This window comes from Schistocerca serialis, chromosome 2 (assembly GCF_023864345.2).
Source record: "Schistocerca serialis cubense isolate TAMUIC-IGC-003099 chromosome 2, iqSchSeri2.2, whole genome shotgun sequence".
NCBI classification, from domain to species: Eukaryota; Metazoa; Arthropoda; class Insecta; order Orthoptera; family Acrididae; genus Schistocerca; species Schistocerca serialis.
Window position 1 is genome coordinate 904,146,450 of NC_064639.1, and position 25,304 is coordinate 904,171,753.

The 25,304-nt window shown below is 46.6% G+C and overlaps 1 protein-coding gene across 2 annotated transcripts in view; it reads right to left on the reverse strand.

Annotated features, from left to right (window-relative positions):
- Window positions 1-25,304, reverse strand: part of LOC126458255 (protein tweety) — a 1,040,173-nt gene that overhangs the window by 545,062 nt on the left and 469,807 nt on the right. For both annotated transcript variants that reach the window (XM_050095170.1, XM_050095169.1), the window contains exon 2: window positions 19,503-19,587. The gene's annotated coding sequence lies outside the window, so the exon portion shown is untranslated. The remainder of the gene's footprint in view (window positions 1-19,502; window positions 19,588-25,304) is intronic.

Below are 25,304 nucleotides of genomic sequence, written 5' to 3' on the forward strand. Positions count from 1 at the left end.
CTCGCACAACGTTTCACCGTACTTTTGTTCATTGCCAGGTCTCCGTAGGCATTCTGGAAGCAATTCTCAGGTTTCCCCCCGATAATAAACTCAATGACAGCTCTCTGCTTGGAACACAACTCCATTTGAAGGCTATGTATACCGAGGCCACCTATTGGAACTTCATGAAACTGTAGGGGCTGAAGAGGCGATATTCCACTGTATCCCACAACAAATTCCGCACTTTTTCAACCTAAACTGGCTGAGAACAAAATTTGTTGCATTTCTTATTCAACGCGCCTCCTTCATTTCCTTTAGATTCTTCCAATGAATCTTACCCTCGCATCTGCTTTTCATTCAATTTGTTTTATGTGGGCATTCCACGTCAGGTCGGCCGGACGGTTCCAGCTAGGTCTCTCACGGTACTTACTCTTTCCAGCGATTTGTCACAATAATTTAAACCAAGAACAGAGCTATTATTGCGCATTTGGTTACATTTATTTATGCTCAGGGTCAACTGACACTCCGTGCACCAGAGTTCAGCCCTCTGCAGGTGTCCTGCATTTCGCTAAACCCTCGTAGCGTTGTATCTTTCCAATAGACTGTAGTATCGTCTGCCAACAGCCGCACTCAGCTTCCGCCCTTATCCGTTACGTCATTTATACGGTCTGTGAACAGTAACGGCCCAATCACACTTCCTTGGCGTACTCTAGAAATCACTTCTATATCTTATGCAGAGAACTGGAAAACAGTATGCTACTTGCTATTTTATTTTGCTATGTAAGCTTATTTCGACCTTATTGCTTCCATCAGTACATGTCCTGACGTTCTAGATGGGCATACGTCGACTCTGAGTAAACCGCTATTGTTGTCTGTAGCTGTTGGTTGTAATATTATCTTCAGTAACGTTTTAAAGCTGTTCGATAATTTGCTGTTGCACATGTTTTATAAAACGTTTTTTACTATCTGGCAGTTGCAGAAATTCGAGTTTGAGTGTTGTCATATAGTAAAAAACATATTGTAATGTATGTGCAATAGCCAATTATCTAAAAGCTTTAAAAACTTTCTGAACATATTATAACCAGCAAATATGGACATGAATAACAGTTTACTCGAAGCTGACATACGTCCATCTATAACGTCAGGACATATAAGGACGTTGTTCCTGCGAATAGCTGAAATCGAATAAAAATTAATTGAAAATACTGAGATGTGTCTTGGTCAGTTATGAGTAAAATACTGCATTTGATTACAAGTGCTTTTTGAAGGTTAGCAAATCAAAACGTTATAGAAAAATACATTGCTGGACAGACAGTAGCATGTAACAGATAATTAAAATAAGCAGATTCACAAGAGTCGTAAAGGTAATAGCTATCAAAAAGCTAATAAACATGTTTCAAACATTATACATGGAAGCAAGTTATGCTGGAAGTATAGCTGTGAGGGCAGATCGTGAGTTGTGTTTGGATAGCTGAGACGGTAAAAGAACTGTCCGCGAAAGGCAAAGTTTCCGGGTTCGAGTCTCGGTCCAGCACTAGGTAATTTTAATCCGCCAGGACGTTTCAGTGTTCATGTTTCCTAACACACAACGTGACGGGCCAGTTGTTGGCTTTTGATACAGAACTGCCAACAGTGCAGATGGGCCGAAATCGACGTAGCACGTCCACATGTCGCCCTTGTGTATTGTGGTAAGATCTTATGGGACCAAACTGCTCAGACCCCTAAGCTTACACACTACTTAATCTAACTTAAACTAACTTACGCCCACACACACATGGCCGAGGGAGGACTCGGTCACCCTTGTCAAGTGCGTATACCTACTCCAGCCCACAGTGTTGTAATAACTGTATTTGCAACTCGATGATGAATAAGAAAAGATGTGGGGCTGCACAGCAACTTCTATTTTGGGAAATACTACTCCGCAAGTAGCATCTAACATACATAGTTTCAAGTATCTGCCAAACGAAAACATGATTTGCGACTCTGGTGGTCACTGTCTGCTGGACGCCATCGTTCCTTCAGCGTTGTATACTGCTGTTGTACTATCATTCGATAACCCTCAAAGATCTGTTACGGATACATGCAGTATTTTACAGATAAATGTCCCGTGTGGGGTAGAACATATTGTAAAACCGCTTTAATCGAATTTAGCCATTCCAGGTGGGATGCTTCAGTTGAAACTCCTCGCTTTCATGTGTTCGTTATTCTGCTGCATTATTTGCCCCATCATGGTGGATACAAAGTAAAAGCCTGAAACTAAATGCATCATAGAGCACAAAATTTCAGTTGTAAATCCATGACTTGCTTATGACTCAGTGCTGACAACCGCTCTCAAGAAATTTTGGGACTTTTGTGGCCATTTCTTGACGTTTTAGGATGAAAAGTAAACAACCTGCCTTTTGTTCCAATAACATGTTTAAATTGACGAGCGTAAAAAAAACTAATTTACAGGGAACAACGTCTCAAAAACTAAAAACATTAGTAACTGCGCAGAACGTTTGCCCTTGACACTAGACATAAAGTGAAATTTTGTGCCCATCACCCAGCGAGGACCAGGGTTGGATGGCCCAGGATACAAACTGCCCACACACTCCACCATGGAAATCACAAAATTCGTAGCAGCACTTAAAAAAACAAAAAAAAAACAAGTTAACATAGGGGGAGTGCGTGTACGTGTGTGTGTGTGTGTGTGTGTGTGTGTGTGTGTGTGTGTGTGTGCGTGCAGTTTGTGTCCTGTGTTGAAAGTGGTGTTGAGTGCTGCAGGAAGAACAGAACAGCAAGAGCACATATACAGCAATACCAAAGCACAATACATCAACGTAAGTAATAAGACATTTATTGAGCGAAAGGTGCCTAGGCCAGACAGACAGAATCGATTGATGTAAAGGTAATTTCCGGAGTACCCGAAGGAATTACTGTTTACTTACAATGTATGTAAATGATGTAGCAGAAAGCGCCGGAAGCTCTTAAAGACTTTTCGTAGATAATGCGGTTGTCTGTAACAAAGTAGCGACGCCAGAGGAGAGTGTCGATTTGGAGAATGACCTGCAGAGGATTGATGAACGGTGCAGTCTCTGGCAGTTGAGCTGGCCGCTGTGGCCGAGAGGTTCTACGCGCTTCAGTCCGGAACCGCACTGCTGCTAGGGTAGCAGGTTCGAATCCTGCCTCGGTCATGGAAGTGTGTGATGTCCTTATGTTAGCTAGCTTTAAGTAGTTCTAAGTCTAGGGGACTGATGACCTCAGATGTTAAGTCCCATAGTCCTTAGAGCCATTTGAACCGTTTTTGGCAGTTGACCCTGAACGTAAATAAATGTAACATATTGTGCATACACAGGAAAAGAAATCAACTACTCTATACCAATGCTGTTGATGACGAACAGATGGGAACAGGTATATACCGTAAAATATCCAGAGCGACCTAAGGTAGAAAGATCACATAAAACAAGTAGTAGGAAAACCAGAAGCCAGACTGAAATTCAAAGGAAGAATTTTAAGAAAATTGAACTATCGACGACAAAAGTGGTTCACAAGGCGCTTGTTCGACCGATTCTTGAATCTTGTTCGTCAATATAGGATCCTTAACAGGTAGAGCTGGTAGAAGACGTAGAGAAGATGCAAGAAGAGCGGCGTCTTTCGTCCCGGGAACGTTTAGTCGGCGCATCAGCGTTACAGACATACTCATCAAACTCCAGTGGTAGGTGTTACTAGACAGGAGTCGTGCCTCACGAAGAGATTTACTATTGAAATTTCGAGAGAGAACCTCCAGACAACGTATTTTTTCCTCTCACAAACATCTCGCGAAATAACCACGAAGAGCAAAGACGAAAAATTAGAGGTAAAACGAAGGCTTTCCGACAGTCATTCTTCGCACGCGCCATTCGCGAGTGGAACAATGAAGGAGGGATCAGTTAGTGGTACCAGAAATACTCTCCGCCAGTAACCGTCAGGTAGCTTGAGGAGTCTTGATATAGATGTAGAATTGTTTGTAGCTTACGTGTGCAATTATACAACACTTAGGTTGAAAGTGCTACACACAAAAGATATGTATGTATTTCAAAGCACTGATGATGCCTTACTTGAGACGAAACGCGTGTGACGAAACAAATATTGCTTTTATTCAGTTTCAACAGAGGGTCCTAACCTAAAACCCAATAATATAGTGTCAGAGATCCGTTCCCCCTTATATACACACGTAACCTGCAGGTGGGCTGGGTTCAAGCTCCAGACGGCTAGACGGCTAGAGGTTGTTCACTGGGCTGCGAAGCCTAGTTGGGCGTGTAACGTGTGCCGTGTGCCTAGCCAGGCGGCCTGCGGGAGCCGGCAGTGAGACGTGACGTGACGAGACGAGACGGGACGAGAAGAGACGAAAAGGCGGGAGCGGGGGCGGGGGCGGCAGCTGCGCGCCCCCAGGGGCCGCTTTGTCCGCGCCGCGCCGCTCAGGGCTGCACAAAGGCCACTGTGCGGCACACGTGGCTTACGTCTCCATCCTGCCCTCACGTGGCAGAGTCCACCTCACCCGACCCTCACTTGCAGTGTCCTCCTATTTCACCTCTTGATCCTCCATTTCCTCCTAATCTATATCAACAGCTATATTCTGAGAATGACTGAAGTGCATGGTACTACATATACCACTCGCATATGGAATGTGGACAGACTGTCTGTTTAAACGTCCCACTGTGCTCTGTAATCAGACCAGTCTCGCTTTGGCGGTCCCTAGTGGAATGATGTGTAAGGTGTTTTGCTACAAGGGGCGACCGAAAAGTTTCCCTAAAAACGCTGTACTGGCCAGGATGCGTATGCCAATCAGGCGAAATCGCCCTGAGCATTGAGGTAATCGTTTTACCGACGCACAAGGTTTAACACACCCCTTTGGTAAAACACCACGTCCTGCTGCGTAAAGATGTGCAGAAGTGCGTATTGCACATTCTCATCGGACAGGAATCGTTGACCCTTAAGGCCTTTTTTAGGGGATCGCATGGGAAGAGGTCACGAGTATAGACATGTGCCTGAGTGCCTTGCGCTTCATTTGGCATAACTTCTACGTATCTCCCATATCGACTGGCGTCTTATATCGAGTCGCGACCAGCGCAGAATTTGTCGCACCATTCCACGACGGTTCCTTTCGACAGACATGCTGAGTCATACACATTCTTCATTCTCCGTTGAATGTCTGCCGGTGTCCCTCCTTCAGCAGCGAGAAAAGAACAACAGGAAGTTGGCCTTGTTTGCACGCATTTGGTAATAACGTTGCCATAGTTTCCGTTTACGCGTTCACCGCCCGCATGTCGGAAAGACACGAATGCGAATGCCACACTAATCCCTCGTGCTTGTATACCCACATCGGAGCCGCGCTACGTTGCATATACCATGCAGAAACACCATCAATAGGAAACTTTTTGATCTCCCGTTGTATAAATTTCTGAATTTCTCACCTTGTTTGAAAGATTTTAATTAAGCTTTCGCGGGACGATTGGCGCCCATCTTCAAGGATCTGTCAGCCGAAGTTTTGTAATTCCAGTGACACTCTCCCGTCAGTCAGACAGACCTGTGAGAATTAATTTTATCTGCACAATTTCTAAGGCATTGCTACACAGGAGGCTGAAGAATATTCCTAAGGGAGTTTTATAAGCAGGTTATCGCTGGACGTATTGGGGCTTCCTGGCAAGGAACCTCTTGAGCGAGAGGTGTCAAAAGGCCAATGACGTTTACGACATTCGACGCCTCACATACTGTCTACATGCAATCACAACACTGGCCGATAAAGGCCACAGGGGGCGGGGCTGGAGCCATACAACGGTGTGCACAGCATGAGGCAACGGAGTTTAGTAGAAATGCTTAGGCAACAAGTAACTCACAACAGTGCTACACTGCTATTCGTGTTTACACAAAGCAGAGCAATGGCACCGATAAACAAAGAAAACATTGCATCGCATCTACAACAACAGCTGCCGAAGTTGACATTTCTTCAGAAAGGAAGCCAAGGAATTTCGCTCTCCACCTTTCGAAATGTGCCACACTACATAAGTACTTACTTAGTTGTGATTACATCTGTCATTAAAAGAAACATGAAAGAAGTTTGCATACATGGGAGGGACTTGGAGATACCAGATGTCTTCAGTTTGATTATATAATGGTAAGACAGAGATTTCTGAACAAGATTTTAAACTATAAAACATTTCCGGGGCTGATGTGGAATCTGGCCACAATTTATTGGTTATGAAGTGTAGAATAAAACCGAACAAATTGCAAAAAGGTGGAAAATTAAGTGAGATGAAACCTGTACAAGTTGAAAGAACAAAAGGCTGTTAAGAGTTTCAGAGGGACCACCAGTCAATGTTCCAAACAGCGGAAAGGCGTACAATAGGAAACAAATCAGTAGCGTAGAAAGATGAAACAGTGAAGGCAGCAGTGCGTCACACAGGAAAAAGACAAGACCTAGTAGGACTCCTTCAATACCACAAAAGATTTTGAATTTAACTAACGCAAGGAGAAAATACAAAAAGCCAGCAAATGCAACAGGCGAAAGGGAATACAAACGTGTAAAAGAAGAGACTGAAAGGAAGTGCAAAATGGTTGAGCAGGAATGGTTAGACAACAAATGTAAGGATATACAACCATATGCAACCCGGAAAAAACCTACGGGAAAATTAGAGCGACCTTTGTACAAAATAGAGGCAGCTCTATGAATATCAAGAGATCAAGAGTTCATATGGAAAACCAATACTAAGCAAACAAGGGAAAGCTGAAAGGTCGAAGGAGTTTATGGAAGGGTTATACAAGCGGAATGAACTTGGACACTGTATTGTAGAAATGAAAGTGAACGTAGATGAAGATGAGATGGGGGAATGATGTTGCGAGAAGAATTTGACAGGGTTCTGAAAGCTCTAAGCCGAAAAAAGGCCTCGGAAGTAGACGATATTCCGTCAGAACTATTGATAGCCTTGGGAGGGCCAGTCATTACAAAACTCTTCCATCTGACGTGCACGATGTATGAGACAGGCGAAATATAGTAATAATAAATAATATAGTAATTCTAATTCCAAAGAAAGCAGTTGCCGAAAGCTGTGACGATTGCAGAACTAACAGTCATGGTTGCAAAATACTACACTACTGGCCATTAAAATTGCTACATCAAGAAGAAATGCAGATGATAAACAGGTATTCATTGGACAGATATATTATACTAGAACTGACATTTTCACGCAATTTGGGTGCATAGATCCTGAGAAATCAGTACCCAGAACAACCACCTTTGGCCGTAATAACGGCCTTGATACGCTTGGGCATTGAGTGAAACAGAGCTTGGATGGCGTGTACAGGTACAGCGGCCCATGCAGCTTCAACAAGATACCACAGTTCATCAAGAGTAGTGACTGGCGTATTGTGACGAGCCAGTTGCTTGGCCACCATTGACCAGACGTTTTCAATTGGTGAGATATCTGGAGAATATGCTAGCCAGGGCAGCAGTCGAACATTTTCTGTATCCAGAAAGGCCCGTACAGGGCCTGCAACATGTGGTCGGGCACTATCCTGCTGAAATGTAGGGTTTTGCTGGGATCGAATGAAGGGTAGAGCCACGGGTCGTAATACATCTGAAGCGTAACGTCCTGTTCAAAGCGCCGTCAATGCGAACAAGAGGTGACCGAGACGTGTAACCAATAGCACCCCATACCATCACGCCGGGTGATACGCCAGTATGGCGATGACGAATACATGCTTCCAATATGCGTTCTCCGCGATGTCGCCAGACACGGATACGACCATCATGATGCTGTAAACAGAACCTGGATTCGTCCGAAAAAATGACGGTTTGCCATTCGTGCACCCGGGTTCGTCGTTGAGTACATCATCGCAGGCGCTCCTGTCTGTGATGCAGCGTCAAGGGTAACCGCAGCCACGGTCTCCGAGCTGATAGTCCATGCTGCTGCAAACGTCGTCGAACTGTTCGTGCAGATGGTTGTTGTATTGCAAACGTCCCCATCTGTTGACTCAGGGATCGAGACGTGGCTGCACGATCCGTTACAGCCATGCGGATAAGATGCCTGTCATCTCGACTGCTAGTGGGATCCAGCACGGCGTTCCGTATTACCCTGGTGAACCCACCAATTCCATATTCTACTAAGTCATTGGATCTCGAACAATGCGAGCAGCAATGTCGCGGTACGATAAACCGCAATCTCGATAGGCTACAATCCGATCTTTATCAAAGTCGGAAACGTGATGGTACGCATTTCTCCTCCTTATACGAGGCATCACGACTACGTTTCACCAGGCAACGCCTGTCAACTGCTGTTTGTGTATGCGAAATCGGCTGGAAACTTTCCTCAAGTGAGCACGTTGTAGGTGTCGCCACCGGCGCCAACCTTCTGTGAATGCTATGAAAAGCTAATCATTTGCATATCACAGCATCTTCCTCCTTGTCCGCAGCTGGTGGTCGTGCGGTAGCGTTCTCGCTTCCCGCGCCCGGGTTCCCGGGTTCGATTCCCGGCGGGGTCAGGGATTTTCTCTGCCTCGTGATGACTGGATGTTGTGTGATGTCCTTAGGTTGGTTAGGTTTAAGTAGTTCTAAGTTCTAGGGGACTGATGATCATAGATGTTAAGTCCCATAGTGCTCAGAGCCATCTTCTTCCTGTCGGTTAAATTTCGCGTCTGTAGCACGTCATCTTCGTGGTGTAGCAATTTTAATGGCCAGTAGTGTAATACGAATTCTTTACAGAAGAATGAAAATACTGGTAGAAGCACATCTCGGGGAAGATCAGTTTGGATTCTGGAAAAATGTAGGAAACCGCGAGGTAGTAGTGATCCTACGACTTATCTGAGAAGTTATGACAAGGAAAATGAAACCTTCATTTATAGCGTTTATGGGCTCATAGAAAGCTTCTGACAATATTTCCTGGCGTACTCTCTTTGAAATTACGAAGATAGGTGTAGTACAGGGAGCGAAAGTCTATTTGCAAATTGTACGGAAACCAGACGGCAGTTATAAGAGTAGAGTGGTATGAAAGGGAAGCAGTAGTTGGGAAGTGAAGATGACAGGGTTGTAGCCTACTGCCGATGTTATTCAATCTGTAAAAGCAGTAAAGAAAACGAAAGAAAGTTTTATAGCACGAGATAAATAAAAGCCTTGGGGTGTGCCGATGACATTGTAATTCTGTCAGAGAAAGCAAAGGACTTGGAAGAGCAGTCGAATGAAATGGAAAATGTCTTGAAACAATATGAGGTGAACAACGAAAAAGGCAAAAGGAGGGTAATGTAATGTAGTCGAATTAAACCAGGCGATGCGGAAGACCAACTGTAGATTAGGGAACGAGACAAAGCAGTAGATGGGTTTTCCTACATGGGCAGTAAAATAACTAATGATAGCAGAAGTAGGGAGTATATAAAATGTAGGCTGAAAATGGCGAGAAAAGCGTTTCTGAAGAAAGCTGAAGCTGTTAACATGGAATATAGATTTAAGTGTCAGAAACTCTCTTCTGAGAGGATTTATCTCTTGCGCAGCCTTGTGTAGAAGTGAAACTTGAACGATAAACAGTTCAGCCAAGAAAAGAATAGAGGCTTTCGGAATGTGGTTCTACAGAAGAATTCTGAACATTAAATGGGTAGATCACGTAATTTATGAGGAGGTACTGAACAGAACTGGAGAGGAAAGAAATTTGTTCAAATGGTTCAAATGGCTCTGAGCACTATGGGACTCAACTGCTGTGGTCATAAGTCCCCTAGAACTTAGAACTACTTAAACCTAACTAACCTAAGGACAGCACACAACACCCAGCCATCACGAGGCAGAGAAAATCCCTGACCCCGCCGGGAATCGAACCCGGGAACCCGTGCGTGGGAAGAGAGAACGCTACCGCACGACCACGAGATGCGGGCAAGAAATTTGTGGCACAGCTTGATTGGAAGAGGGGATCGGCTGATAGGATAGATCTTGAGACGTCAACGAATCAGTAATTTAGTGTTAGAGAGAGGTGTGAGAGGTAGGAGGGAGTAAAAACTGAAGAAGGGCAGCAAGAGATGAATACAGCAAGCAGATTCAGAAGGATGTAGGCTGCAGTAGTTATTCGGAGATGATGAAGTTTGCACAGGATGGAATAGCGTGGAGAACTGCATCAAACCAGTCTTCGGACTGAACACCAAAATCAATCACAACACACAACTTAGGAAAAATCAATATGTTATGAAACTGAGCATGCAAAATAGAGATAGTTTTATATATTTTCGAAACTTATAATCAATGTGACAGAGAATTTTAGGGTAAAATGCTGCACTGGAGACGTGTAAATATCTCTGTTGTCAACGAGACGGCAAATGCAGTGGAGAGTCCTATATGACGCTCGGAAATACAGTATAGACGCACAGTGGATAAGTGAGTATCTATGGAGGTAACAGGAAGATTGTATAACAGAAAATAGCAGACACTGCATGTGCGTTTCCTTCTTTACGGCGACAAGGAAATGCGAAAGCAGGAACAAACAGGTAGTGTGTGCGATTGAGCGCGCTAGAACCAAGGAGGCTGGTTTTCAGAGAGGAGAGGTGTACGAATGAAAGATGTAGCTGCTGCTGTTATATGGGTGAGCGATAGCGCGCGCGCCTGTGTTTGTGTGTGTGTGTGTGTGTGTGTGTGTGTGTGTGTGTGTGTGTTTTCACCTGTTGCGCGTCCTTGTAGCCGCGTCACACGGTTGTTTGTAAAGCCTTTATCACATGCTCCTGCGCCAAACTAGTACACACACACGCGCGCGCGTAACCACCTCCTCCACCCTGTCTCTCTCTCTCTCTCTCTCTCTCTCTCTCTGTGTGTGTGTATGTGTGTGTGTGTGTGTGTGTGTGTGTGTGTGTGTGTGTGTGTGTGGGCGCGCGAGCGATCGTTCCCTATTCTGAGATGCATCAGCGTTCACAGGCAGACAAGTCACGGAGACTTAATTCTTGATTTCGTCTCTTTTAAGTCTCAAAGAAAGAGGCAATACCGACCACGCTACTTATCTTGGGAGGTAGGGTGAAGAAAGCAAACGTAGCATTATATCATTCGAGGATTTACAGAAAGCTTTTAATTATATTCTTTGAAATACTGAAGGCAGTACGGATCAACTGAACATCGTGTGCAGAATTTGGAGGCTGCAGTTATAAGAATCGAAGGGAATGAAAGGGAAGCAGGAGTTGAGAAGGTAGTGAAATACAGAGCAACAGGGCGTCACTTATTTTAATCTGTACACTAAGTGCCAGCCGAAGTGGCCGAGCGGTTCTAGGCGCTGCAGTCTGGATCCGCGAGACCGCTACGGTCGCAGGTTCGAATCCTGCCTCGGGCATGGATGTGCGTGATGTCCTTAGGTTAGTTAGGTTTAATTAGTTCTGAGTTCTAGGGGACTAATGACCTCAGACGTTGAGTTCCACAGTGCTCAGAGCCATTTGAACCATTTTTGTACACTAAGTAAGAAGTAAAGTAAACCACAGAAAAATTTGTTGCAAGAATTAAGGTTCAGCGAGAAGAAATAAAACTTTGGAGGTTTGCCGATGACTTGGTAATTCTGTCAGAGACAGCACAGGATTACAGTATAATGTCACAACAACGGACGATGGCTGAGGTCAGAGGCGGATTTACATACAGGCCCACTAGGCATGGACCTAGGGGCGGCAGCTTTAGATTGGTTGGTTGGTTTAAAATAAGGGGGAAGGGAACAAACTGCTTGGTCATCGGTCCCTTGTTCCGAATAAAATAATGCCACAAGGGTGGGGGAGATAAAACAAACGAGATGTACAACACAAAACGGAAAGAAAGGGAAAACCACAAGAATGAAGGAGATGTAACAAACGCTAAAAGGAACAAAAGAAGACAAGAAGACAACAGAGAGACTCAAGAAACAGTTAGAAAAGAGTAAAACAAGAAAGCAGATACAGTGGCTGGCCGACCGAGAATAAAAAGGAGAAGCCAGCCACTCAGCAACACATTAAAACCTCCACCCTAAAAGCGCTAGGGTAGAGGACACAGAGGGACAAAGGACATGCGCGAAATCTTAGATCGAATGATAAAACCCACCCTCACCGAATAAAACGTAAAACTAAAGCTGCTGTTGAGGTATTGTCGCCCAACACCGAAGGTAGGATGCTGGGAAAGTTAAAAGACCGCCGCAGAGCGGCTAAAAGTGAGCAGTCCAGCAAGAGACGGACGACCGTCATTTGTGATCCACAGCGACACCGAGGTGTGTCCTCGCGACGGAGGAGGTAACCATGCGTTAGCCGCGTATGGCCAATACGGAACCGGCAGAGGACTACTGATCTCCTGCGGAAGGCCCGCGTGGAGAACTTCTACACAATCGTAGTCTCCTTAATGACACGCAGTTTGTTGTGAATACTGTTATGCCATTCCGTCTCCCAAAGCTGAAAAACCATGCGGCGTAAGATAGAACGAAGGTCACTTTCAGAGAAGCCGATCTCCATAAGCGGTTTCCGCGTAGCCCGTTAGGCCACCCTGTCGGCAAGTTCGTTGCCTGGGCTTCCGACATGACTTGGAGTCCAGACAGACACTACTGAGCGACCGGACCGTTCGAGGGCATAGATAGACTACTGAATGGTCGCTACTAAAGGATGACTAGGGTAGCACTGGTCGATAGCTTGTAGGCTACTCAAGGAGTCAGTACAGAGAAGAAACGACTCCCCAGGGCATGAACGGAGCACGAGATATAGCCACCAGCTCTGCAGTGAAAACACTGCAGCCATGGGGCAAGGAATGCTGTTCAATATGTCCTCCATGGACATGGCAAAGACGACGTGACCATCAGCCATCGAGCCGTCGGTGTAAACCACTTCATGGCCTCGGTACATGTCAAGAATCGACAGGAAGTGGCAGCGGAGAGAGGCGGGGTTAACTGAGCCCTTAGGGCCATGTGACAGGTCCAGTCGCAGCCGCGGCCTGGGTGTCCACCTTGGAGGTGTACGTGAATGGACCTGAAGTATAGGTGGTAAATGCAAGGACTCCAGTTCGGATAGAAGGGATCGGCCGCGAACTGCAGTTGTAAGCCCTGACCTGGACCGCTGATGCGGGGGTTGAACCTCCGCGGGCGGGAAAAGGAGACGCGCAGGAGAACTGCGAACGTGTGCAACGTAACTGGCGAGCAGTTGTGCACGCCTAACTTGCAATGGAGGGACCCAAGCCTCTACCAGGACGCTGGTCACCGGACTCGTCCTAAAAGATCCCATCGCTAGTCGAACGCCACAGTGGCGCGCTGGGTCGAGTAAACGCAACACTGCGGGCGCCGCCGAACCATAAACCACACTCCCATAGTCAAGGCGGGATTGAACAAGGGCTCTGTACAGCTGCAGCAGCGTAGAGCGATCTACACCCCAGTCGCTGCTGCTCAGGCAGCGGAGGGCATAGAGGTGCTGCCAGCATTTCCGCGTAAGCTGACGAAGGTGAGGAAGCCAAGTCAATCGGGTGTCGGAAGCCAGTCCTAAGAATCGATATGTCTCCACTTCAGTGAATGGATCGTCATTAAGGTAAAGTTCTGGTTCCGGATGAACGGTTCGACGCCGACAGAAGTGCATAACTCACGATTTTGCGGCCAAGGACTGGAAACCGTTGGCTAGAGCCCATGACTGCGCCTTGTGGATGGCTCTCTGTAGGTGCCTCTCAGCGATACCAGTACTGGTGGAGCAGTACGAAATGCAGAAGGCGTCTGCGTACAGAGAAGGTACTACGGACGGCCCTACAACTGCTACTAGACCGTTAATGGCCACTAAAAATAGAGATACACTCAATACACAGCCCTGCTGGACCCCATTCTCCTGTATATGGGGGGAACTATGGGAGGCACCAACTTGGACACGGAAAGTACGAAGCGACAGGAAATTTTGGATAAAAATCGGGATCGGGCATGGGGGACCCCACTCGTATAATGTGGCAAGGATATGATGTCGCCAGGTGGAGTCATACGCTTATCATAAATCAAAAAAAGACGGCAAAAAGGTACTGGCTTCTGGAAAAGGCTGTTCGGATGGCAGACTCGAGGGACACAAGATTATCAGTGGCAGAGCGACCCTGGTGTATACCGCCCTGGCATGGAGTCAGTAGACCACGTGACTCCAGGACCCAACCTAACCGCCGACTCACCATACGTTCCAGCAACTTAAAAAGAACGTTGGTGAGGCTGATAGGCCGATAGATATCCACATCAAGCGGTTTCTTGACAGGTTTGAGTTTGAGCACTGGTATCATGGTGCTCTCCCACCATTGCGATGGAAAGACGCCATCCCACCAGATCCGGTTGAAGATGACGAGGAGATGTCGCTTGTAGTCAGACGAGAGATGTTTAATCATCTGGCCGTGGATCCGATCTGGCCCAGGAGCTGTGTCGGGGCAATGTGCAAGGGCACTGAGGAGCTCCCATTCTGTAAATGGGGCGTTATAGGGTTCACTGTGGCGTGTAGTGAACAAGAGGACTTTCCTTTCCATCCGCCGTTTGAGAATGCGAAAGGCTGGGCTGGGGGGGGGGGGGGGGGTAATTCTCCGACGCAGAGGCTCGAGCATAGTGCTCGGCAATCGCGTTTGCGTCGGTAGATAAAACGCAATCGACGGTAACGCCAGGGACTTCTGTTGGGGTGGTACCTAAAAAGACGTCTGATCTTTATCCGGACTTGGAAAGGTGAAGCAAGGCACTCAGTGGTCGAGACATACCTCTCCCAACACTCCTGTTTCCACCTTTTGATAAGATGACGAATGCGGGCACGGAGCCGTTTAAAGGCTATTAGGTGCTCTAGGGAAGGGTGCCGCTTATGTCGCTGTAGAGCTCGCCGACGGTCTTTGATTGCCTCAGCAACTTCCGGCGACCACCAAGGTACCGACTGTCTTCTGGAGCACCCCAAAGAACGAGGGATCGCATTTTCCGCTGCAGAAACGATCGTTGTAGTTACCTGCTCAACTACAACATCGACGACACCATGTGGGGGAGATTCAACGGTGACAGCAGTGGTGAAGGCTTCCCGGTTTGCCTTGTTGAAAGCCCATGTGGTTAGGCGCCCGTGGTCATGACGCCGGGAGAGTGACAGGAAGATGGGGAAGTGGTCATTACCACACAGGTCGTCATGTGCTCTCCAGTGGATAGGTGGGAAAAGTCCTCGGCTGCAAAGTGACAAATCTATGGCCGATTAACTACCATGAGCCACACTAAAATGTGTGGCGGTCCTAGTAATTAAGAGGCACAGATCGAACTGGGACAGTAAAGTTTCGACATCTCTGCCTCAGCCAGTAAGCATGGTGCCACCCCACAAGGGGTTATGTTGAAACCTACAAAAAGTAGGAAAGGTTTAGGGAGTTGAGCAATCAGTGTAGCCAATGGGTTCAGGGGTACTGCACCATCTGCATACGTTGCAGACAGGTATTTCCTGCGTCTTCCGTATCCCGACAGCCACAACTTCAAGAGGACTTAGAAGAGGCACAGGCCCACTACATACCGAGTTCAGGATATAGACGGAACTCCACCTGACATTCTATTATATTCGATATGTTTCTTGTAATATCCCCTGTAGCCGCGAAGGGTAGGGGTCCGCATTTCCGGGAACCAGGTTTATTGGAGGGCAACGCAGAAAGCAGGTGTAAAGCTTAACAACTGCCGTAGCTCAGCCAGGTGGTGGAAAAAAACCGCCGCAATTCCACTGGAGGATAATGTGATCGTGAGGCTGGGAACGCATGGAACATTCAGAGAGGCAGTTTACGTCTTAGGGTCACCTGCCGCTACCGACTTGTTTCCTGAGCAGTCTATATCCATTGTGCACGAGGGTCTGGCGAGATCTAGGACCTCAGTGGCCGCCAGAATCTCCACCCCAACCTCAGACGCAGAGCTTGTAGGTAGTAGTGGTGTGGATGCCAATTCCTTTTGTCTTGGGGATCTTCTTTATGGGTTTCTCTCGCTGCTCCTTGGGTTTCTCTGGCTGGGAGGGCTTCGCTGATTCAGTCTCACGGACTGAGGATGATCGCGAAGCCCTACAACCGGCTGCATTTGGGCACTTCAGCTACTGACAGGTGTCATCTTCAAATGGTTCAAATGGCTCTGAGCACTATGGGACTTAACATCTTAGGTCATCAGTCCCCTAGAACTTAGAACTACTTAAACCTAACTAACCTAAGGACATCGCACACATCCATGCCCGGGGCAGGATTCGAACCTGCGACCGTAGCGGTCAGGTGTCATCTTTCCCACTAGCAGGAAAGTGAGTGGCCCAAGGGACCCCTTCCTAGTGAGAGGAACCGAAGAAGACTTACGCTTCTCCAGCAGAGAAGTGGGGACTGGAGTCCCTGATGGTTGGGGAGAGGGGGGTGGGGCAGTGCTCCCGGGGTAGGTGGTACAGCAGTAACAGGGAGGGAATTGCACCCCACCATCAAGGAGTAGGTCTGATCTTCTAGCTCTTAGAGCCGACTGGAATTCTTGGAACTGATGGGGCTAAAACTGTTCTCGTAGCGGCGGCGAAAGAGGAGGTCATAGCCACAGGATGGAGGCGCTCAAATTTCCTCTTCGGCTCAGTGTAGTTCAGTCGGTCCAGGGTCTTATATTCCATGATTTTCCTTTCTAGCTGTAAAATCCTGCAGTCTGGCAAGCAAGGGGAATGATGTTCTCCGCAGCTGACACAGATAGGAGGCGGGGCACATGGAGTATTGGGATGCGAAGGACGTCCACAACCTCGATATGTGACGCTGGAAGTATAGCGGGACAACATGTGGTCGAACTTCCAGCACTTCAACACTTAAAGCACCGCATCGGGGGAGGGATACATGGATTGACATCACAGTGGTGGACCATCACCTTGAGCATCTCGGGCAAGGCCAAGATGAAGGCTCCAGTGGCAACCTGATTATCCCTCGGACCCCTATGTACACGCCGGACGAAATGAACGCATCGGTACTCTAAATTGGCGCGCAGCTCGTCGTCAGACTGCAGAAGAAGGTCCCTGTGGAACATAATACCCTCGACCGTATTTGGCGTGATGGTAACGAAACATCCCACAGTGTCTCACGAGCGAGTAATGCCCGTGACTGGGCGGAGGATGCCGTTTTTATCTAGACTGACCCTGACCGCATTTTGGACAAGCCCTCCATCTCCCCAAACTTGTCCTGTAAACGCTCAACAAAAAACTGAGGCTTCATTGAAACAAAGGACTCCCCATCAGCTCCAGTACATAGTGGGGCGAATAAGGTTCGCTGCCATCCTTAACCTGGCGTTCCTCCAATGGTGTGGCCAGGGAAGGGAATGATTTAGGATCATACCTAAAATCAAACAAATTTTTCGCTGATCCGGGAGATTGCCTCCCGTTTTTCTTCCCACGCATCGCTCGCGAATGGAACGGAAAGGGGGAAATGATAGTACTGCTACAAATGCCCTCCACTACACATGGGTAACGTGCCTTGTGGAGTATAGCTATGGCTGTAGACTATCTGCTGGAGTGAAAACAGCACTGACGGACGAGTCATGTCAGAAAAATAAATCGTCGTTGATTCGTGGTGTCTTGGGTTTCGAGATGTTTTGCGACGCGGTGTGTGTGCCGTTTGTCGATTAATAACTGGCAGAACACAATTATGTTAGTATGATTGTAGAGAGGACAGTATTGGCAATAATTATATCATGTTTTTTCACAATTCTAATTGTCCGATGAAGACATTATTGTGCTTCTCATATCACAGTGTTTTCTCATGATACGCAGGTTATATTGATGATAATTTTCAGTCATGGCGAACTGCTTTCACTTGTCACACATTCATTCTGTTTGTTGCGGACTGATCTGAAGCTGGTCACTACTGACAAACTGGTTATAAAAAAATAATAAACTCTCATGATCAAAGACACGCGATGCTACAATTGGAAGCATCATGACAGTGTCGGGATTTAGATGATGTACAAAGACCAAGAATGGAGTTCAGCAAGGAAGTGCACTATCCCCACTACTGTTCATCACTGTTATGGATACTATAATGAAGACCGTCAAGGAGAAGTCAGGTTAACTGAATGCGTTTGTCTTTGCTGATGACATCATGATATGGAGTGCAACTTAAGAGGAAGTACAGATCAGACTCGATGAATGGAAATCTCAGTTCCAGAAATATAACCTCAACATCAGCAAGACCAAGACAGTGGTGATGGTAGTCAACAGAGATGGACAACCAGCAAGTGTAAAACTAGGAGACCGCCAACTGGAGTATGTGGACAGTTTTCCTTACGTTGGAAGCGTAATCTCCAGTGATCATTTGGTCAGAAATGCAATCACCAACAGAGTGCACAAAGGATTTGAATTCTACCAGCAAGTAAGATCACTTTTCAGAATGAGATTTTCAGTCTGCAGTGGAGTGTGCGCTGATATGAAACTTCCTGGCAGATTAAAACTGTGTGCCGGACCGAGACTCGAACTCGGGACCTTTGCCACACGTGGGAAAGTGCTCTACCAACTGAGCTACCCAAGCACCTTTCCTGTTTGAGTGGTAGTTCTGCAAGGTTCGCAGGAGAGCTTCTGTATAGTTTGGAAGGTAGGAGACGAGGTACTGGCAGACGTAAAGCTGTGAGGACGGGGCGTGAGTCGTGCTTGGGTAGCTCAGTTGGTAGAGCACTTGCCCGCCAAAGGCAAAGGTCCTGAGTTCGAGTCTCGGTCCGGCACACAGTTTTAACTTGCCACTTTTGTGGGATGACTTGATTGCAAAACCGTCCAAACTGATGATGTTTAATAGCTATTTCATACCAATATTGACCTACGGTATTGAAACATGTATCCTCACAAAAAGAGAATCATCAAGGCTGCAAGCATCAGTGATCAAATTTCTTTGATCTACCATCCAGAAGACCAAGATGGACAAGTTAAGGAATGAGGAAGTGAGGAAAGAAGCCGGAATGAAGACATCCCTATTACATCGAATTGGCGCATCTACGATGGTACGGGCATGTGATGAGAATGGAGCCAACTAGAACAGCCAAAATGAATTTGGAAACACGGGCGTATGTGAAAAGACCTCAAGGAAGACCTCGAACCCGATGGATGGACTTAATTAAGACTGATCTAGTGACCAGAGGATGGACAGTGGATGATGTACTCCGTGAACAGGTGTATTTGGACACGACAAAGTGGAAACGTAAGGACAGTGTAATCTTATCGTAAAATTGTTTTCGTAATGCCATTTAGCCTGATGATGGGGTATTCCCTCGAAACATGTAGCAAAATAAATTAATAATACAATAGTTAATAAAGTTTGTGACCGGTAGCGGTAATTTAGAAAAACCTTTAAATATTTCTTGAGACAGTCACGGTCGTAAAATAGTCAAAATGAATTCAAAAGTGGAAGAGGCTCATTGCCAGTACCTGAGAAACTGGAACTGTTAAATGATGATTATGATGATGATAGTGTCGGAATTCATCAAGTTCGGAGTTATCGTACACCAAAAAATGGTGGACTCACCTGTGACCGTCGAACTTTGACCAGATCGGACGACACGGCTTATGGGGAAGCGGCAGGCAGGTAAGCTCCACGCTATTCGTCGGCCGCTGTGCGGGTTGCCTACCTGCTAGTGGTCGCGGCTGTCATCACAGGAAGCGGCGGCGGCGAGGTCCAGCCACCAGCAGCATGGCGCGGCACTCCCTCCTCTCCTGTGGACAGAGACCACAGCGCGTCCTGTAGGCTACACTCTGCTCTAAAAGTGTGACGTACACACGCACGAAACTGAGAGGCCGACAGTCACGGGAAGGGCTGTCCCATTTCAAGATGCACCGTGTACGACGCCCGAAAGCCGTGGCGTACGGCGCGAGTGGTATCCAGTGCACATCGGAACCCGTCATGAGTTAACCGACTTTGAACATGCGATGATAATCGAGGGTCACACCATATCGGAGATTACCCAAGAATTCAAGTTCCCGATGTCAACAGTGTCTCGATACTAAAAGACAACGTTTCTACAGGCGGAAACCGCCGCACAGCAAGACCAACACAAGTGAATGACCCTGGTACGTGACGTCGCGACACGGGACGATCGACGGCGTACTGCCAGTCAGATCGTCGTCGATTTGCACGTCAGGCACAGGGACCCATTGCTGGCAGTGCTCTACGAAGACACATGCAACTAGCCGACGACCGACATCACATCCAGTGCCTTCCCATGACTTGCACCCTATTATGTGAAATGATTAAAACGGCAGCTACATGTAGAGCACATAGTAGAGGATAACATATCGTAAAAATGCATCATGGCAAAATCAGTAAACAAAATTCTTTTGGACCACTAGGGAGAATAAAGAATAGTACAAATACACTAATTTCTCCTGAAGTAATATTGCGACATTTCCTTCTTCTTATGAATGGTTTCCAAAAGATAAAGATTAAACACTAAGTAAATGGAAATGCCGTGTGGCGAGGGCCTTCCGTCGGGTGGACCAGTCGCCTCGCGCAAGTGTTTCGAGTTGACGCCACTTCGACGACTTGCGTATCGATGGGGATTAAATGAGGATGACAAGGACAACACAACACCCAGTCCCTGTTGTTGTTGTGGTCTTCAGTCCTGCGACTGGTTTGATGCAGCTCTCCATGCTACTCTATCCTGTGCAAGCTTCTTCATCTCCCAGTACCTACTGCAACATACATCCGTCTGAATCTGCTTGGTGTATTCATCTCTTGGTCTCCCTCTACGACTTTTACCCTCCACGCTGTCCTCCAATACTAAATTGGTGATCCCTTGATGCCTCAGAACATGTCCTACCTACCGATCCCTTCTTCTAGTCAAGTTGTGCCACACACTTCTCTTCTCCCCAGTCCTATTCAACACCTCCTCATTAGTTATGTGATCTACCCATCTAATCTTCAGCATTCTTCTGAGCACCACATTTCGAAAGCTTCTATTCTCTTCCTGTCTAAACTATTTATCGTCCATATTTCACTTCCATACATGGCTACACCACTCCATACAAATACTTTCAGAAACGACTTCCTGACACTTAAATCTATACTCGATGTTAACAAATTTCTCTTCCTCAGAAACGCTTTCCTTGCCATTGCCAGTCTACATTTTATATCCTCTCTACTTCGACCATCGTCAGTTATTTTGCTCCCCAAATAGCAAAACTCCTTTACTACTTTAAGTGTCTCATTTCCTAATCTAATACCCTCAGCATCACCCGACTTAATTCGACTACACTCCATTATCCTCGTTTTGCTTTTGTTGCTGTTCATCTTATATCCTCCTTGCAAGACACTATCCATTCCATTCAACTGCTCTTCCAAGTCCTTTGCTGTCTCTGACAGAATTACAATGTCATCGGCGAACCTCAAAGTTTTTATGTCTTCTCCGTGGATTTTAATACCTACTCCGAATTTTTCTTTTGTTTCCTTCGCTGCTTGCTCAATATACAGATTGAATAACATTGGGGAGAGGCTACAATCCTGTCTCACTCCCATCCCAACCACTGCTTCCCTTTCATGTCCCTCGACTCTTATAACTGCCATTTCGTTTCTATACAAATTGTAAATAGCCTTTCGCTCCCTATATTTTACCCCTGCTACCTACAGAATTTGAAAGAGAGTATTCCAGTCAACATTGCCAAAAGCTTTCTCTAAGTCTACAAATGCTAGAAATGTAGGTTTGCCTTTCCTTAATCTAGCTTCTAAGATAGGTCGCAGGGTCAGTATTGCCTCACGTGTTCCAATATTTCTACGAAATCCAAACTGATTTTCCCCTAGGTCGGCTTCTACTAGTTTTTCCATTCGTCTGTAAAGAATTCGCGTTAGTATTTTGCAGCTGTGACTTATTAAACTGATAGCTCGGTAATTTTCACACCTGTCAACACCTGCTTTCTTTGGGATTGGAATTATTATATCCTTCTTGAAGTCTGAGGGTATTTCGCCTGTCTCATACATCTTGCTCACCAGATGGTAGGGTTTTGTCAGGACTGGCTCTCTTAAGGCCGTCAGTAGTTCTAATGAAATGTTGTCTATTCCCGGGGCCTTGTTTCGACTCATGTCTTTCAGTGCTCTGTCAAACTCTTCACGCAGTATCGTATCTCCCATTTCATCTTCATCTACATTCTCTTCCATTTCCATAATATTGTCCTCAAGTACATAGCCCTTGTATAGACCCTCTATATACACGTTCCATCTTTCTGCTTTCCCTTCTTTGCTTAGAACTGGGTTTCCATCTGAGCTCTTAATATTCATACAAGTGGTTCTCTTTTCTCCAAAGGTCTCTTTAATTTTCCTGTAGGCAGTATCTATCTTACCCCTAGTGAGATAAGCCTCTACATCCTTACATTTATCCTCTAGCCATCCCTGCTTAGCCATTTTGCACTTCCTGTCGATCTTATTTTTGAGACGTTTGTATTCCTTTTTGGCTGCTTCATTTACTGCATTTTTATATTTTCTCCTTTCATCAATTAAATTCAGTATTTCTTTTGTTACCCAAGGATTTCTACTAGCCCACGTCTTTTTACCTACTTGATCCTCTGCTGCCTTCACTACTTCATCCCTCAAAGCTACCCATTCTTCTTCTACTGTATTTCTTTCCCCCATTCCTGCCATTTGTTCCCTTATGCTCTCCCTGAAACTCTGTACAACCTCTGGTTTAGTCAGTTTATCCAGATCCCATCTCCTTAACTTCCCACCTTTTTGCAGTTTCTTCAGTTTTAATCTACAGTTCATAACCAATAGATTGTGGTCAGAGTCCACATCTGCCCCTGGAAATGTCTTACAATTTAAAACCTGGTTCCTAAATCACTGTCTTACCATTATATAATCTATCTGAAATCTGTCAGTAGCTCCAGGCTTCTTCCATGTATACAATCTTCTTTTATGATTCTTGAACCAAGTGTTAGCTATGATCAAGTTGTGCTCTGTGCAAAATTCTAGCAGGCGTTCCTCTTTCATTTCTTACTCCCAATCCATATTCACCTACTACGTTTCCTTCTCTCCCTTTTCCTACTACTGAATTCCAGTCACCCATGACTATTAAATTTTCTTCTCCTTTCACCCAGTCCCTAAGCGGAGAAAATCTCCGTCACGTCCGTGAATCGAACCCGGGCCGTTAGGTATGACATTCCGTCGCGCTGACCACTCAGCTACCAGGGGCGGTCTAGCAACATGTAAATACGGCGCTATTACCCGTCATCACTGTGTGGCACGCTGCAGAACTTTTTCGTACGAACAGACTCCTGGTTACACACTGATGATCAAATGGCTCTGAGCACTATAGGACTTAACTTCTGAGGTCATCAGTCCCCTAGAACTTAGAACTACTTAAACCTAACTAACCTAAGGAGATCACACACATCCATGCCCGAGGCAGGATTCGAACCTGTGACTGTAGCGGTCGTGCGGTTCCATCGCCTAGAACCGCTCGGCCACCCCGGCCGGTCACTGATGATCCAAAACATTATGACCACTGTCCACCGCGATACTGAATGCTGCCTGGTGATGGTGTTGGCACATGGGGTTGTAAGGGAAGCAAATTAAGCGGAGCACATACGAACGGTGAACCATTCTAGCGACCATACGAGGCGCAATGTGGACACCCACTCACGTTACTTTGTTAGGGGTGAGGTCGTTACGGTTCAGCGTCTCGAAACGCGTACCTCGAACGCGGCGAAGACGGTCGGCTGTTTGCACGTTACAGTCGTGACTATCTGTCGAAAGGCGTTGAAGGACTGTGAAACCGTGAACAGGTGGCCGGACGTTGAATGTCCAAGTCTCATCACACAGCGTGACCGCTCTGCAGAGCAGAATACGCAGCCATATGTGGCCGACCTGGTGTCAAGAGTACAGTACTGCAGCAACCACAATTGTTTCGGACCACATCGTCCACCGCACTTTGTTCAACATGGGGTTCCGCAGCAGATAACTCTTAGGTGTTCGCATGTTGAGCCCTACAACATCTTCAATTACTATTCCAGTAACTACGGTATCATCGAGACGGGGCCGTGGATCAATGCAAACGTGTCTCTCGGTCGGATGAATCACGTGTCCTGCTACGCCAGGTAGACGGACGTGCCAGGATACGCCGTCATTCAGGCGTACGATTGCACGAAATGTGCACCCGCTATTGACATATGCAGTTGTGGGCTGTATTATGCTGTGGGGTACATTAACCTAGCCTTTATGGGATCTATCTTACTAATACAACGCACCATGCAGGCTATACAGTGTGGACTATATGAAAATTAATACTGCGGACCACCTTCATGCTTGCTGTCTTCCCCACCGCGATGGAATCTTCCAGCAAGATAACTGCCCATGTCACGAGGCCAGAATCGTGCGACAGCGGTTTGAGGAGCATGGTGGCGAACTCTCTCTGGCCGTCACGTCCGTCTGACCTGAATCTTAAGGAGCTCTCTGCGACGGTAAGGGAAGCCGGCTCCGCATTCACAGACCAGTGGCCCGTAATTTCAGCGAACTGCGTGACTTGTCCCTGGACATCTGCTGCCGCTTATCTGAGGAACCAACAGAAGTGAATGGACACGCCATTAAGCGGCTGATAGTAAAGTTTTCGCTCGTAAGTGCATGTCCAACCTGCAATCCCTTAAACGCCTCATGGTGACAGTCTAAGTTGTTGCTTATTCTGATCCGGAGCCAGTTGTGATACTAGTCGGAAATTGATGATTCGAGATGCTTAGTCTCCTGCATTAAGCTACTCTGGCTGCCTAAATACCGATCACAGTGAGAGACCACGCTCTGGTGCCTGGCGTCTGAAGTCTATCCTGTAGAGGTGACTGAGGAAACTTCCGTCGTAGAAGCACAATTATTCTTACCGATGACGTTAGAAATAGGCTGCGCATTTCCAGTCCGTAAATCGCGACCTTCTAGATGGCAGATGAGAGATGGTTGCTTGTTATAGTACTGGCAGCCAATGTGTGTTATCGTTCTCAAATGGTTCAAATGGCTCTAAGCACTATGGGGCTTAACATCTGAGGTCAGCAGTCCCCTAGACTTAGAACTACTTAAACCTAACCAACCTAAGGACACCACACACATCCATGCCCGAGACATGAATCGAACCTGCGGCCGTAGCAGCCACATGGTTCCGGACTGAAGCGCTTAGAACCGCTCGGTCACAGCGGCCGGCGGTCTCGTTCTCTTCCAGGTCCACGGTCAGCGCATTAGACGGCTTTGCTTCAATGATGATGATGATGATGATGATGATGTTTGGTTTGTGGGGCGCTCAACTGTGCGGTCATCAGTGCCCACAAAAAATCCCAATTTTTACACAGTCCAATTTTTACACAATCCAATCCAGCCACTTTCACGCATGACGATGACGATGAAATGATGAGGACAACACAAACATCCAGTCCCCGGGCAGAGAAAATCCCCAACCCGGCCGGGAATCGAA